The following is a 14060-nucleotide window of genomic DNA, read 5'->3' as shown; positions in this document are numbered from 1 at the left end:
CGGAAAGGATTGAGTTGGCCAAGTTGTCATAGGGAATGGTTGGGATTTCCAATTTGAGTAAGGTGATTGGCCTTGTCATGCTACCCCAGGGTTGTATTGTTGATTAAATTGTGACGAAAGAAAGAACTTGGATGCATCTTGTGACATACCTGTAGGTTTGGCCTGTCATTGTCAACGCTAGTTCATTAGATACATTGGCTCTGTCTCTTCTTCTGCTTCCTTGAAAACTACTTTCAGCCCCTGTAGTGATGGACATTATTTAGTGACATGATCCTTGGTACAGATAGCGCATGTTTGAACCATGTCTAATGGACACTCCCATTGGTTGTGCTTCTTTCGATAGCGTGGGAAGAAAATGACCAAGTTTTGTTCTACTAAGGCTTGTTTCTGTTTAGCCTGTAGGATGTCCAACTGCATTGTGAGGGTGCCCAGGATGTCCGTCTTGAAATATTCCAGGAGGTTATCGATTTCCATTCGTGTTATGCCTCCACTGTGTGGTTTTCTTCCCCTACTCATGGGATCTCGACTTCCTGTTCCTATACGTGTGCTTCCTCGCGAACACCTGATACACAAGCGAACGATTTCATCATAATATTCTTGAGAAATATCCCCTTTCCCCATTAAGTTTAGAGTTTCTATCCATTCTTCTTTCATTCCTTTAATTAAGATAGCTCTTAGGACTTCTTTTGGTAAGGTGGTGTGTGGAGATCTCTGCAAATTATAATGAAACCGTTCGACATATTCTTCTAGAGTTTCATTATCCTTTGCAGCCATCTTAAATATTTCATCTTTTAGCTCCCTAGTCTTGCAAAAGTCCTGGTATCTTGTGAGGAAGGAAGTTTTCATATCATCCCAAGAGTTGATAGTATGTCCACCTAGACCCATGAACCATCTTAAAGCTGCTCCTTTCAAAGTAGAAGGGAATAGTTTTAGCTTTTGAGGGTCAGTGGTGTAGTCATACCCTCTACAGAGGACGTCAAACTTGAATAGGAAGGCATCAGGATCCTATGTGATCATCCCATGAAAATTTGGGATGCTCTGCAGAGGAATAGCCTTCATGGGGGCATTGGCCACTTGGTCAACTATGGGGTATTCCAATGTCGAGGTTTGACCTTGAGGTGGTTTATTTTCCATTTGGTCAAAGATGTTCCAATATCCTTCAGGGATTTCACAGGGTGATTTTTGAATAAGCGGTCGATTAGAAATCTGGGTTGGTTTTGTAGCACTGCCTAGATCTGGGATCATAGGAGATCCTTGTTCAGACAGTTGAGGTCCTACCTTAGCAATTCCACTGGTTTCTCCCTCTCCTTCTCTTAAGTTACACGATTTTCCCTCTTGTAGAGGATCAGAATGTAAATTTGTTGTATCCTGAAGACTCTGTTCGGATCCTCCAATTTGGCTTTGAATCTCAGCGTAAGCTGCAGATGGTGAGCTTGCTACCTGAGGGATTACAGTAGGACTTTTTCCAGATACAACCTAGAATCCTACTGATGCTTGAGACTCTACTTTTCTTACAATTTCGTCTATAAAGGTCATTCTCCCAAGGTTCACCGATCCCTTGGGTTTTGTGGATTTAGGTGGGGGGTTCTGATATTTTTCTATCTTTCTATTCCTAGTCATTCATAAAAACCTATTCCTATTTAACCACTAATATTTTGGTGAAAAGCGGGCTGGTATGCAAGCACTTTACTTGCTAGGTACACAGGTTCTTACCTCCCATTTTTAAAACCCAATTCTTTTGCAGCAAGATAAAAAGGAAATCACTTTGAAACACTCTCCCCGGCAACGGCGCCAAAATGTTGGTGCACTAAGATGTATTTTTACAGGAAATCTTAATTCCTACATTAATTGTCAACCCAAGGCAAGTATTTTTATTTCAAGAGTGTCAACACTATATATGTAGTGAATTCAGAGGTTAACTAATAATAAATCGTTGCAATTGCTAATGACTATCTCTTCAAACTCAATCCAAACAATTCTAAAAGAAGTAACTCTGAAATAAATTCATAACACACTTTGCAATTCTACTTAACCTATTATGAAAGCAAATGAATCTGAATACAACTGTAAAGAATCACACTTGGCAGTATTAAATGGAATTGAAACTAACTCACTCAATCATGAAAGAGAACTATGATAATTGAACAGTAAATCCTAGTTGAACAACAACTGATAATTGACAACAAATGATAATAGAACAACAAATGATATCTGAACAACAAATAACTGTATGAGCATATTACAGAAAGCGATCAATTCTATCTCTGAAATCTATGATAACATTACTTGGAATGAACAACGATCTAATGTTGAAACTAACATAACCAATTCAATCAAAAGAATTACGCCTATATAACACACGGCTAAATCTGAATCTCGAATAAACAGCAAAAGCAAATCGGAATCGTCAATCCTCACGATAATCGAAATGATATTAACTTAACATTAACAAACAATAAAGAATGAATAGAAAAGATTATAACACAGGTGAAGCAGTAGATCTTCTCTTGACTGGGCCCAGAGTCACCAAAAGTCTCCACTATGAGATACTCAGAATATAATTATGATTTAAACACAATCTTCTTCATTAAAACAAGTAACAAAGTTACAACATCACCAAGGTAACAGTATTATATGTCCAAAATAATAATTACAAACTATGAATTTCTGAATTAGTTGTGCAGTTTGCCTTTCGGCCTTATATATAACATTTAGAAAAGTAAATAGATAAAATCAAATCCTCAGGATTAGGGGATCATGAGGATTTTGCAATACTCAATCTGATTTCGTCATAAAACAACATCGGTCTACTCGGTCTTTCGCTGTCCTGCTTTGCCTCTGACATTGTCTTTTTCCTTTATGAGATGTTGTTGTTTTGTCGATTGAACAGCTATCGTCCAATTCACATCTTCTGCACATAAAGATAGTAAAAATCAGTTTTTCCTGCTTAGATTCATCTAATTTGTTACTGATTACTTTTACCCAACTTTAGCTATTATTTCCTCTACTTTTATCCATAAACAAAGATAGTCATGTGAGGATGAGTGCTAAATAAAGCTATTTACAAGGAGAAAACGTACCTTTTTCTTGACCCAAAAATAGGTATTGTTGCTACTTGGTAACAAATATACAATCATGAACAAGGGGCAAACATGCGGCTTCATCACACTATTTTAGAGAAAGAAGAACATATATGAAATGAGATTACAGAAGGGAAAACATATTATGCATTGCCATGATTTGAATCACCAAAGAATTTCATTAACCTTCAAAATGAGTCTCATTCACCAATCCATTTACATTCATCCATCTACAGCTCAGGTTCCTCATGAACAAGCATTTAGAACCAAAATGGAACCAAGGAATTGGGACCACGCTCCTATGCAGAATTTTGGACCCCCTATTAAGTATTTCTCCTCTTTATTTATACAGAGAAGGGGGCCTTTGAATCAACATTTACAAAATATCTCAGCCAAGGGCCAGTTTTCTAATTAACTAGTTGCCTCAGCCTATGATAACTCTCATGCTCAGAATGATTCCTAAGGATTTGATTCCTTTCATCAAAATAAACATAAATTACAAAATAATAAAAAGAAACAAAGGAAACTGAATAATGATGGAGGAAAATGTCCTTTTGTTGTTCTTGTGAAGGTCACTGGTCAGGCCACGTCTCTACGTTGATGTGCCTTTGTTGCTGCTCGGCCGGTCCCTGTCACTTTCATCTTAACTGCCTGAATCGCATGTTTTCCAGAGTTGGGAGTGGTTCGACTGTGAGTTTTATGTCACGGTACAGTAACAGAGTTCATCTGGGAAGTAATTCGTCTTCCCTCGCATGGATCTCCATGTTGAATCGTTAAGTCCTCCTGAGATCCCATACCAAGTTACCGTTGCACCATGCCTTCATTCAAAGCCCCAGCTGCTGACCCATCCACCTTTAAAGCTATGTACCATGTTATCAGAACATTACTGGATCAGGAATTTTCTTCTAGAGGATGTTACAAACAACGAGTCGCGATGGTCCTTATGCTCCCTTATGGTTTAGGCCCTTTCATTATTTCTTCCTCATAGGACCGGAGGCTATGACCAAGGCTCAGCCTTTCTATTGGAGGTTTTCTATTGGTGGCTTGCAATCAAAGACTTAACTTGGAGTGATGTGATATCAGGTTTCGCCGATCGTTGACCACCCTCTATGCTTAGCCCTTGGTTTCTTTGACTCTTTACGTGATTGCGGAGCAGCCCCCTATATCGAAGATTGGCAATCGATACTTTTCTAATCCATGCATCTGGTTGCACTCTCTTAACTCTTGCGATTGCAATATGCGATGAACTGGGACCTCCGATCACTGATTTACGAGATGATGTCATACTTTGCCCCATGTCACCTCGTAAGTGGTGACACGTGTCACCCTATTTTGGCCCCTTATCACCCCTAAAAAAGCCAACTCTTCACACCACGCGTCCTTTGTACTGCCACATCATGATGATTTCAGCCGCCACATGGGTTTATTGGGACCAATAGCATTCCTCCACATGGCCTGTTGGAGGAGAGAGAAAAGGGTCGCCCTTCTCTAGTTTCGCAACGAATTTCCTTTGTTAATCGCAATCGGTCCTTCCCGGTGTTTTAACACGAGAGGCCCGAATCTCGATGATTTTTAATGTTATCAACCTTCATCGGTTTCATGACATCATATTTGGTTGTACCCTCCGGTACTTGCGATCGCTGATATGTCGATTCACCTCGAACCTCTGATTGCTTACTCATTCGTTGTTGCGAGGACCTCCGATTTGTGATTTATGGTATCGGCGATCGATCGATCACAGATTTCACTGTCTTCCCCTGTTGGTGCTTCAGAAAAACCCTGATTTTGATTTGTAATGAGCCTTACCCTTAGTCATTTTCTCTTTGTTTTCTAGCTTTCAAAGGGTATCTTCAATCTGCTCTAACTTCTGATCCAGAAGTCCATTTTTGGACGTCCTCATACCATTGGAAAGCTTATTCCGAGAAATCCAATGAAGAGGATCTGATTTAGATTTGAGAGCTTCTATGGCTTGGAATATGACCTAAAAATTTTCTATTCTTTTGCGCTTTGGGCAACCTGAAAACACTTTTGCAGCGAGTGACAACATTGGCTCCAACTGGGGACAGTGCCTTGCTGGAAAGGGGTTGAGAACCTCCAGATCAGAAGCCTTCACCTATGGGCATGGATTCAAAAATATAATGAAGCTATATAACTAGAAAATATCCATGGAACCTTGTTTGCAAGGAGTCCTTTCCTCACCAAACTGAAATGTTGAAATATAAACTCTAACAATTAGAAATTAAATGCTCATCGAGTGAGATTATTTATATAAAACTCCTACGTACGTATAGGGATCAATTCACCTAAGTGAGTTCAACCCTCCAATGGAGTCAGACCAACATTAGAGTATGGGACCTTATGCCTCCATGCTACTAAAATTTAAAAATTAAAATAAGCATGCACCATGAAAATTATTCAGACAAAGGAATTGATGCATACTCTAGAAATAACCTATGCTGCTGACCTAAGAATGTGGTCATGTAATCAACTATAGGGTCATAGAACTAACAAGGAAAGTTTGCAGATGCCTTATTTTCATGAACAATCTGCTAACTGATCTCTTCTTGGTCAGGGAAGCCACAAACATTGTTCGACTCCTCGGCCTTAGATTTTTCAAGAAAATGTCGTTGCTAATATTTTGCTACCCATTTTTCAACGGGCAACCCTCTTGGGAATCTGCAATAGAATCTTCAGTTTCTGAACTGTAAGAGTCATAGACTAGAGGGTCTATAGAGAATTCCTGGCAGGAATCTTTCTGCAACAGGCAGTCACAGACCCTGCTTGGTCCTTCAACTTCGGGCTCTTCTTGTAAAATTTGTTGTTGGAAGCCTGCTCCCCACTTGCTGGTAAATGAATCCCTTTGAACATCTGTGGCCATCTCATCCTCCTATGAATAATATGGATCATAAATCGGAGGAGGTTCTTGAACTTGTTCTCCAGGTGAAGGATGTGCATCGTGGTCTAGAGCCTCTTCTTTCTGTGCATCTTCCCATGACTAGGACTGTTGTAGTTCAGCGTCACTCGACTTCCCATCAAATTCATGCTCATCATAAGAAGGAGAATCATAAAATTAGGTTGATTAATATCTCTGAGGGTTTATTTGCAGCTCGATGATGTTTCCTTATTTTCTTTCTTGATCACTGGGCAATGCTTCCTGATGTGAATGTATATCTTCTTGGAATTGGATCTCACAAAAATATTCAACAGGATCATTACCCTCAGGGATATTTTCAACATTAAAACGTGTGCAACAATCTTCAAACAGAGCATTCGTTGGATATAATCTTTTGCAATAAAGATGGAATTCTTTATGAAAACATTTTAGGGAGGATATGTTGCCACGAGGTATTGTTTTGTACCAAACTCTAAAATCTTCTTCTAAAGAGTACATGAACAATTTGATTTGCGCATCTTCAAAAATAATACCCTACTACTCCATGCATTCATGAAAATCCTTAAGGTGTTGGTCCGACCTTCTATCTGTGTTTCCATTGAATCTAGGAAAATAGGTATTCCATTCATGAAATGAAGAGACATGATTGGGATAACCAGCAATAGAAGAAAAATTTAGTGGGGCAAATCGGTTGGCCAGGAATGCAGGAATGTCCATTTTGGAATCCCTTTAGGTGAGTGATCTAAAGTTCAAAGGCAGGGGAAACCTTCAGTTGTTTAGCCTCGGAGTGAGTATGAAGCTGCTTGAAAGCCAGGGCGATCAAATAGAGATATGGATAGTGGAGTCGCCAGGATGTTTACCATAAAATTGAAATAGTGGAGTCGCCAAGGTGAGAGATCTCCAACCCACACTTCCCTTGCTCACCTAACAAAGGGAATGTAAAAAAAATTATGTACCCAGGGAAAACTATTCTAATCTGTTCCCCGACAATGACGCCAGAAAGATGTTATCTCTTTTAATGGCTCCCGTAGCACAAGTGCTTCAGGAGATGCAGAAATCTTCCTAGAGACATCCTTTGGGTTGATTGTAGAACAGTGCCTAGGACATCTTAAAGAGAGAGGAGTGCTTTGGACGATTATGAGTGAGGGGTTTCGGCAGCACTCCAATTGTCACAAAGTTTAAAAAGATAATAAAAGGGGGCTTGGTTCAATAGCCCTTCATCAAGGTAGAATCAAGCCAATACATGCATCCAAATGTTCAGAGGGTAGATCGGACCAACCTCAAAGAGAAATGCCTTATTCTGGTGGCCGACACATAAAAACACGCAGCTTAATATTGGCATTGCCGTAAAGCTAAGAGGAAGAAAGAAAGGAGGAAATTCGAGGCATAGGGCTTTAAACAAACAAAATCCTAAGCAACCATATTCCAGCAGAAATATTGAAGAGGGAGGAAATGAAAAAGCGGTAGGAGTGGAGCGCCAGTCAAGGTTTTAGACCATATACTCATGAGGACAATTTTCATCCAAAAGCTTAAGAAAATATGTGCATATTACGGGTACTTAATTAAATTTGTAGCTAACACAGGTACTGTTTCTACTTGGTAACAAATATACAATCATGAACAAGCAGAAAACATGTTGCTTCATCACATTATTTTAGAGAAAGAAGAACATATATGGAATGAGATTACATAGGGGAAAACATACTGTGCATTTCCATGATTGTAATCACCAAAGAGTTTCATTAATCTTAAAAATGAGTCCCATTCACTAGTCCATTTACATTCAGCCATCTACAGCTCAAGTCCCTTGTGAACAAGCATTTAGAACCAAAATGGAACCAAGGAATTGGGACCACTCTCCTGTGCAGAATTCTGGAACCCCTATTAGTTATTTCTCCCCTTTATTTATACAAATAAGGGGGGCTTTGAATCAACATTTGCAAAATATCTCAGGCAAGGGCCAACTATCCGATTAACTAGCTGCCTCAGCATGTGAGAGCTTTGTTGCCCATAATGATTCCTAAGGATTTGATTCCTTTCTTCGAAATAAACAGAAATTTAAAAATAATAAAAAGAAACAAAGGAAACTGAATAATGATGGAGGAAAATCTACCCGGATGCGGGTGCTTTTACTTGCCATTAAGCATGGCACATGCCTCGACACCTGGGAGTAGGACGGAAGGCCAGCACCTGTACACGGAGGCCTGCAAAAGAGAATATCAGTTAATGCAAACAGCAATTGAATTCAGTTTGAAGCAGAGACGAAGGGACGGCGCATTCAAGCCGAGCATGGTAGCTCTGGACTCGATGCAAACCAAGAGTATGGCTCAAGGCTTTCCCCCCGCAGTGATAATGGTTGCCACGCCTTATATTAGGACCGCCATGCCAATTAACGAACATAACCTGCCCATTGCTGCTGGTGTCTTGAGCGGGGTTACTCAGGCTTCCAACATTCGAAGAATTGATAAGCGTTTGGGGTCTCTGGCCTTAGGCACCATGCCGAGAAGCAGAGGCGTGCCGAGGCGGGGAGGGAGGTCTGGTATCCGAGTTGGCCCTGAACTGGAAGAACTGCATCCAATTTCGTCCATGGCCTCCGCTCCGCCCTCATCCCCTAGCTCAGAGCAGGACTGCCTTGTTCCGCAAGGCACCTACCAGACTTTTCGTCTCAGGTTTCCTAGCCAGCTCGTCAGACCAGAAGTGGTTGTCAATCTCACGGTTTACATTTCTGAGGAAGAGCCCGAAGATCCCAATTCAACCTCCCCTGCCTCTGCAAGTGTTCAGGACAGTGAAATTCTCCTGGGCGACATGAATGGACTGGTGTATAGAGCTCACCGTTTTGAGGAGGCCCCGGCCCAGGACGCCCTGGTTCAGCAAGCACCGGCTCGGGAGGTTTCGGGTCTTGCTGCTTCCGTGCAAGAGGTTTTTCCGCCACCTAACTCAACCATGGAAAGGGAAGTCTTCAACGCACATGCTCAGCCTGGATCGGGAGAATTGTTTCAGGACGCGGAAGGGATGGTCATCTGGCTCGACTCGCCCAGTCCGGACAAGGGAGAGCAGCCAGCATCGCCCAGCCAGCCAGCCTAAGCCTCTTCGGGCGCTGTGTCTAGTTTTTTGCAATTATGACGATGACAATGTTGTTGCTTTCCTTTTGTTCAATTCAGTCCAAGGTCTCAGTTTATCTACTGCTGTAAGTCTCAGGCTATTACAGTATGCTTTCTATGTATTAGAGTCAATGATGTAAACTGGTTCTGTCCTGCCAGTAGCAATGGTGTTTTAGTCAATTCGAGTCCAGGTTATCTGAAGTCCAGGAAAAATCATTATGGACTGTGTTTTGTAACTCAGTTAAAGCAGATAGACAGTATAGTCCAGCTTCTACTGTTTGAGGACTGGCCTCGGCCTCCTCGGAAGGTCTAACCTTTGTACATATTTTTCCTTTCTTTATAATAGAACTAGCCTTTACATAGAAAAAAAAAATGATGGAGGAAAATCTCCTTATGCTCTTCATGTGAAGGTCGTTGGTCGGGCCACATCTCTGTGTTGATGTGCCTTTGTTGTTGCTTGGCTGGTTCCTATCACTTTCACCTTAACTACCTGAATCACCCGTTTTCCAGAGTTGGGAGTGGTTCGACTGTGAGTTTTATGTCACGATATAGTAACAAAGGTCGAATGGGTAGTACTTCGTCTTCCCTCTTGTTAGCCTCCTATTACAACAGGTGTTCATCTTTCATGATTGACATTTTTACATGCCAAATATGTCATACTTTGCATGCTGCAATGCTCCATATTTCCAGAAAGAGGTCAAAGAAAAGACCATGAAAGTGTGGCAGTCTAAATGCCATTACTGTATCCCAATTTTGATGAGTTATCCATTTTTGAAGAATTTTTCTGTTAAGGGAAGGCCAAACAGCTTAATCTTGGCCTCCCCAAGTTTCAATTTCTTGTTTTTAGAATATAGAGAATCATTATCTGTCCAAACTGTTTAATCTTGGCAGATTTGTAGATAGGTAGAGAATCTTGGGCGCTCAACAGCTTAATCTGAGCCCCGGCAGAAATAAGGATTGATTTAGATAGGAGGGCAGTCAAAAGAAAAATTGTAAAGCAGGGTCTGCAAGTCTAAGTGCACCCAAACCAAAAAGAAGAAAAAATGCTAGGTAAGTAGGCTGGGTAGGTAATTTTGAGGTTGCAGAATGTTGAATTGTGATCAATTTTGGGTTTCAAAGTGATATTGTACTTCAGATCACAGGTACAAGGCAGTTTTCATTTGGAGGAGCTCAAGCGAGGCATGTCTAACTCCCCCTTCTTCTTATTCCCCAAATCACTCACTAACTTCCCTGAAGAGGTCAAGATCTGCTTGATACCTCTTAGTTTCATCATTTTCCAGATCATTTGCCTTGGTAAAGATCTGCTTTACTCAAGGAATGTTCATACCTCTATGAATCATTTTCCCCCCTAATAGCCTAAGATTCACATACTTAGTGCTTTCTTATCACTTGTCATATTAACTACTAATTTTACTATGTAGCTCCCTATCTATCTCCCCTTCCCCTACTCAAACTATGTTAATAAACTCCCCTATGTACATATTCCCATCCCTTGGCATTATAGCCATATCTATCAAGTCCAGGAAATAGTAGTCCATCTGGGGCTACTACTAACCCTTCCGTGTCCTAACCTAGAGTTAGTCTGACATCTGGTCACCCTAACAACCATTTCCCCCAAGTCCTAACCCTACAACACTCATTTCCCACCCTTATCCTAAAGTCATACTTGTAAATATATTTCCCCCGCTTGTAAATAACCCAAAAACCCACTTTCCTAAAGTTTTCCCCCCCGCCGTATGAATAAAACACATAATAAAATATGCGCGGGCCCCGTTTTTAACCCTCTGCCACCTTGTCTCTCCCGTCGGCCGTCAGATCTGGCGCGCCACAGATCAACGGTGGGCGGGTCTTTCCATGCCCCGACATGCCGAGGGTTAGCGCCCTGGAGATGGGCGGTTTTCCCGTCGTACTCCCGCCACGCGTCACCCTCCCGGCTGTGGCAGAGCCCCCTCCTTTGAAACCGCCTGCGCACAAAAGCGGTGCGCCCGAAACCGGATACCGCCTTCCCCCTCCTATGTCAGCACCACGTCACCGCTGACGTCATCATCCTGCGTTGGCCTCCTGCCACCGTGTCCTTGCCACGTAGCTGCCACCATACTACCACGTCACCTCCTCCACCGTACCGCCACGTCACCCGCCGTACTACTGACGTCACCCTGCTGACGTCACCCTGCCGCGTCACCCGCCATACTAGGACCCACCATTGACATCATGCTGACGTCACCGTCAAAAAGCGTGAAAGGCGCAAATCACAGCCCAGGAAGCCCGGAATCAAAATCTGAGGCAGTTTTTCATGCACGATTAGAGCCTGGCTAAGGGAAATAGGCCAAAATGGAAAGCCCTTTCGTGGCTCGGCCTCCAACATGCCCGAAAGTCGCAAAATGACATAAATTTCCTCGCAGAGATTCAGGAAAGGGGCAAAGACAGTTTTTAAAGCAACAGAGGGCCGAACAGCAGCCGTGAAAGGTCAATGCAACAGTTTAAATAGTATCAGAAGTGAGAAAGGCGCACATTCAGTGCCAAAGCATATCAAGGAAGCGGCAAAGAGTATCAGTCGAATTTTTTTAATGAAAAACTTTTATTCCCAATGCAGGTGAACATTGAATGACCTCCAACAAAGTCAAAGAAAACGGTGGAGCTCTAATCAAGGCTCTCCCATCATAGTTAAAAGCATTTAAAGCCACCGAACGGCAATGGATCAAAACCCAAAGCACAGTTATGGCTAAGTGATCAGCACAGAGTCATAAAGAAAAGGAGTTGTCTTTAAAGAGACTTTTTGAAAGCTTTTCCGGTGGGTTTTTCCAGTGAAAATCCGGCAGCAATTTATTGAAATCGCAAGTTTGATAGCTAATTTCTGCACAATCAAAGCGTCCTAGGGGTTTTTCAAGATGTTGAATCCAAATATGCAGTTAAAAAACCATTTTAAATAATACAAATCAAGATTTAACCCCAATTTTTTCCGCCGGATTCCGTCACCGGAATCTCCAAAAAGTCGCACTAAAGACAACTCCTAAAGAAAACACATTAAACTCCTTTTTGGTACAGCTGCACCCAGCGCAGCCCGAGGATATTTTCCCGCATTTATTTCAGACATGTGTTAGGTTAAAGACAGTTATTACAACAGATCTGTCTAAGATCTGATTTTTGTAGATATTTTGCTTATATAAACGACCCTAATTCACTGTTTAAAGGGTTGGTTGGTTGTATAGCTCCAAGAGAGACTCACTCTGTATACTTGATGTTTTACTTAATCAAAGATTGCTGAAAAGCTTGGAGGAATGACTGTGTGTTGTGTATTAATGGTCTAAAGAATTGAATGTGGAATTCTTGTGCTGCAACATGATGCAATAAGTGTTTCTTACCTCTGTTTCAATTTCATATATGTTTTTATCATACCTGTATCACCGTCTAAATAGCAGAAAGAAAGATTAGCTTAGAACTGGTTTAATTGCCCTCTATGCTCAATTTCTGCTGTTTCTTTATGTTTTCATCTGGATTAGTAATGAATATGAATTCCCTGTGGCTCATATTTCCCCTAATTCACTCATGTTTGACAGTTATCTAGGGATTCTTCACTGCTCCTAGATAGAGCTCATTCACCTTCCCTCTGTTAAGCTGAACGAGAGATTCTTAATTGCCTCTCATTCCTTAGCCCTCATTCCATCCTTTTAAGCTTGAATCATTGTTTCATGTGCAGCTAGCTTGCTCCATATTCCTTCTTGTGACCAAGAAAACGCACCAACAGTCCTACTCCTTAACTCCATGCCCAATGGTTTTAAAACTTTCATGCTATCCCTGCCTCTTTACTTGAAAGCATCATCCTTCCCACCAAAACTCAAACAAAACCCCTGTACTTAATAACTAGCCTAAAATCATCATCAACAAAGTTAAATCCTAAAGAGAGAGCCCTCTCTGACTGCTGGTAGGCTAGGACCTGCAGTCCAAAGATTGGTTTGTGGTTACCTCGGCTGTATCCCTTAAGGAGCTAAGGGACAACCTGAGTGATAACACCTCTGCATGGACCTCCATGTTTAATCATCAAGTCCTCTTGAGATCCCATACTGAGTTACCACTGAACCATGCCTTCATTCAAAACCCCAACTGTCAACCCATCCGCCTTTAAAGCTTTGTACCATGCTTTCGAAACATTACTGCATCGGGACTTTTCTTCTAGAGGACATTACAAACAATGAGTCTCGATGCTCCTTAGTCCCCCTTATGGTTTAGCCCCTTTCAAAATTTCTTCCTCATAGGACCGGAGGCTATGACTGGGGCTCAGCCTTTCTATCAGAAGTTTCTTATTGGCATCATGCAATCGGGGACTTAACTTGGAGTGATGTGATATCATGTTTCGCCAATTACCGATCGTCGACCACCCTCTGCACTTTGCCCTTGGTTTCTTTGACTCTTTACATGATTGCAGTTTGGCCCCCCATATTGGAGATCAACAATTGGGACTTTTCTAATCCATGCCTCTAGTTGCACTCTCCTAACTCTTGTTATTGCGATATGCGATGAGCCGGGACCTCCAATCACTGATTTGCGAGATGACGTCATACTTCGTCGCGTGTCACCTTGTGAGTGGTGACACATGTCACCCTGTTTTGGCCCCTTATCACCCCTAAAAATGCCAAATATGCATGCCACGTGTCCTCCCTATTACCATGTCATGATGACATCAGCCACCATGTGAGTTTATCGGGACCAATAGTATTCTGCCACATGGCCTGTTGGAGGAGAGAGAAAAGTGGCACCCTTCTCTAGTTTTGCAAATGAATTCCTTTGTTAATTGCAATCGGCCCTCCCTGGGGTTTTAACACTAGAGGTCTAAATCTCGATGATTTTTAATGTTATCATCCTTTAGCAGTTTCATGAAGTTGTATTTGGTTGTACCCTCTAGTTGTTGCGATCATCGATATGCCGATTCACCCCGAACCTTCGATTGCTTACTCATCTTTCGCTGCCAGGACCTCTAATTTGCGATTT

Source organism: Pinus tabuliformis, chromosome 2_2 (genome assembly GCF_031772625.1).
Source record: "Pinus tabuliformis cultivar Carrire ecotype Pingquan chromosome 2_2, CPIR1, whole genome shotgun sequence".
NCBI classification, from domain to species: domain Eukaryota; kingdom Viridiplantae; phylum Streptophyta; class Pinopsida; order Pinales; family Pinaceae; genus Pinus; species Pinus tabuliformis.
This window is presented reverse-complemented; position numbering follows the sequence as displayed.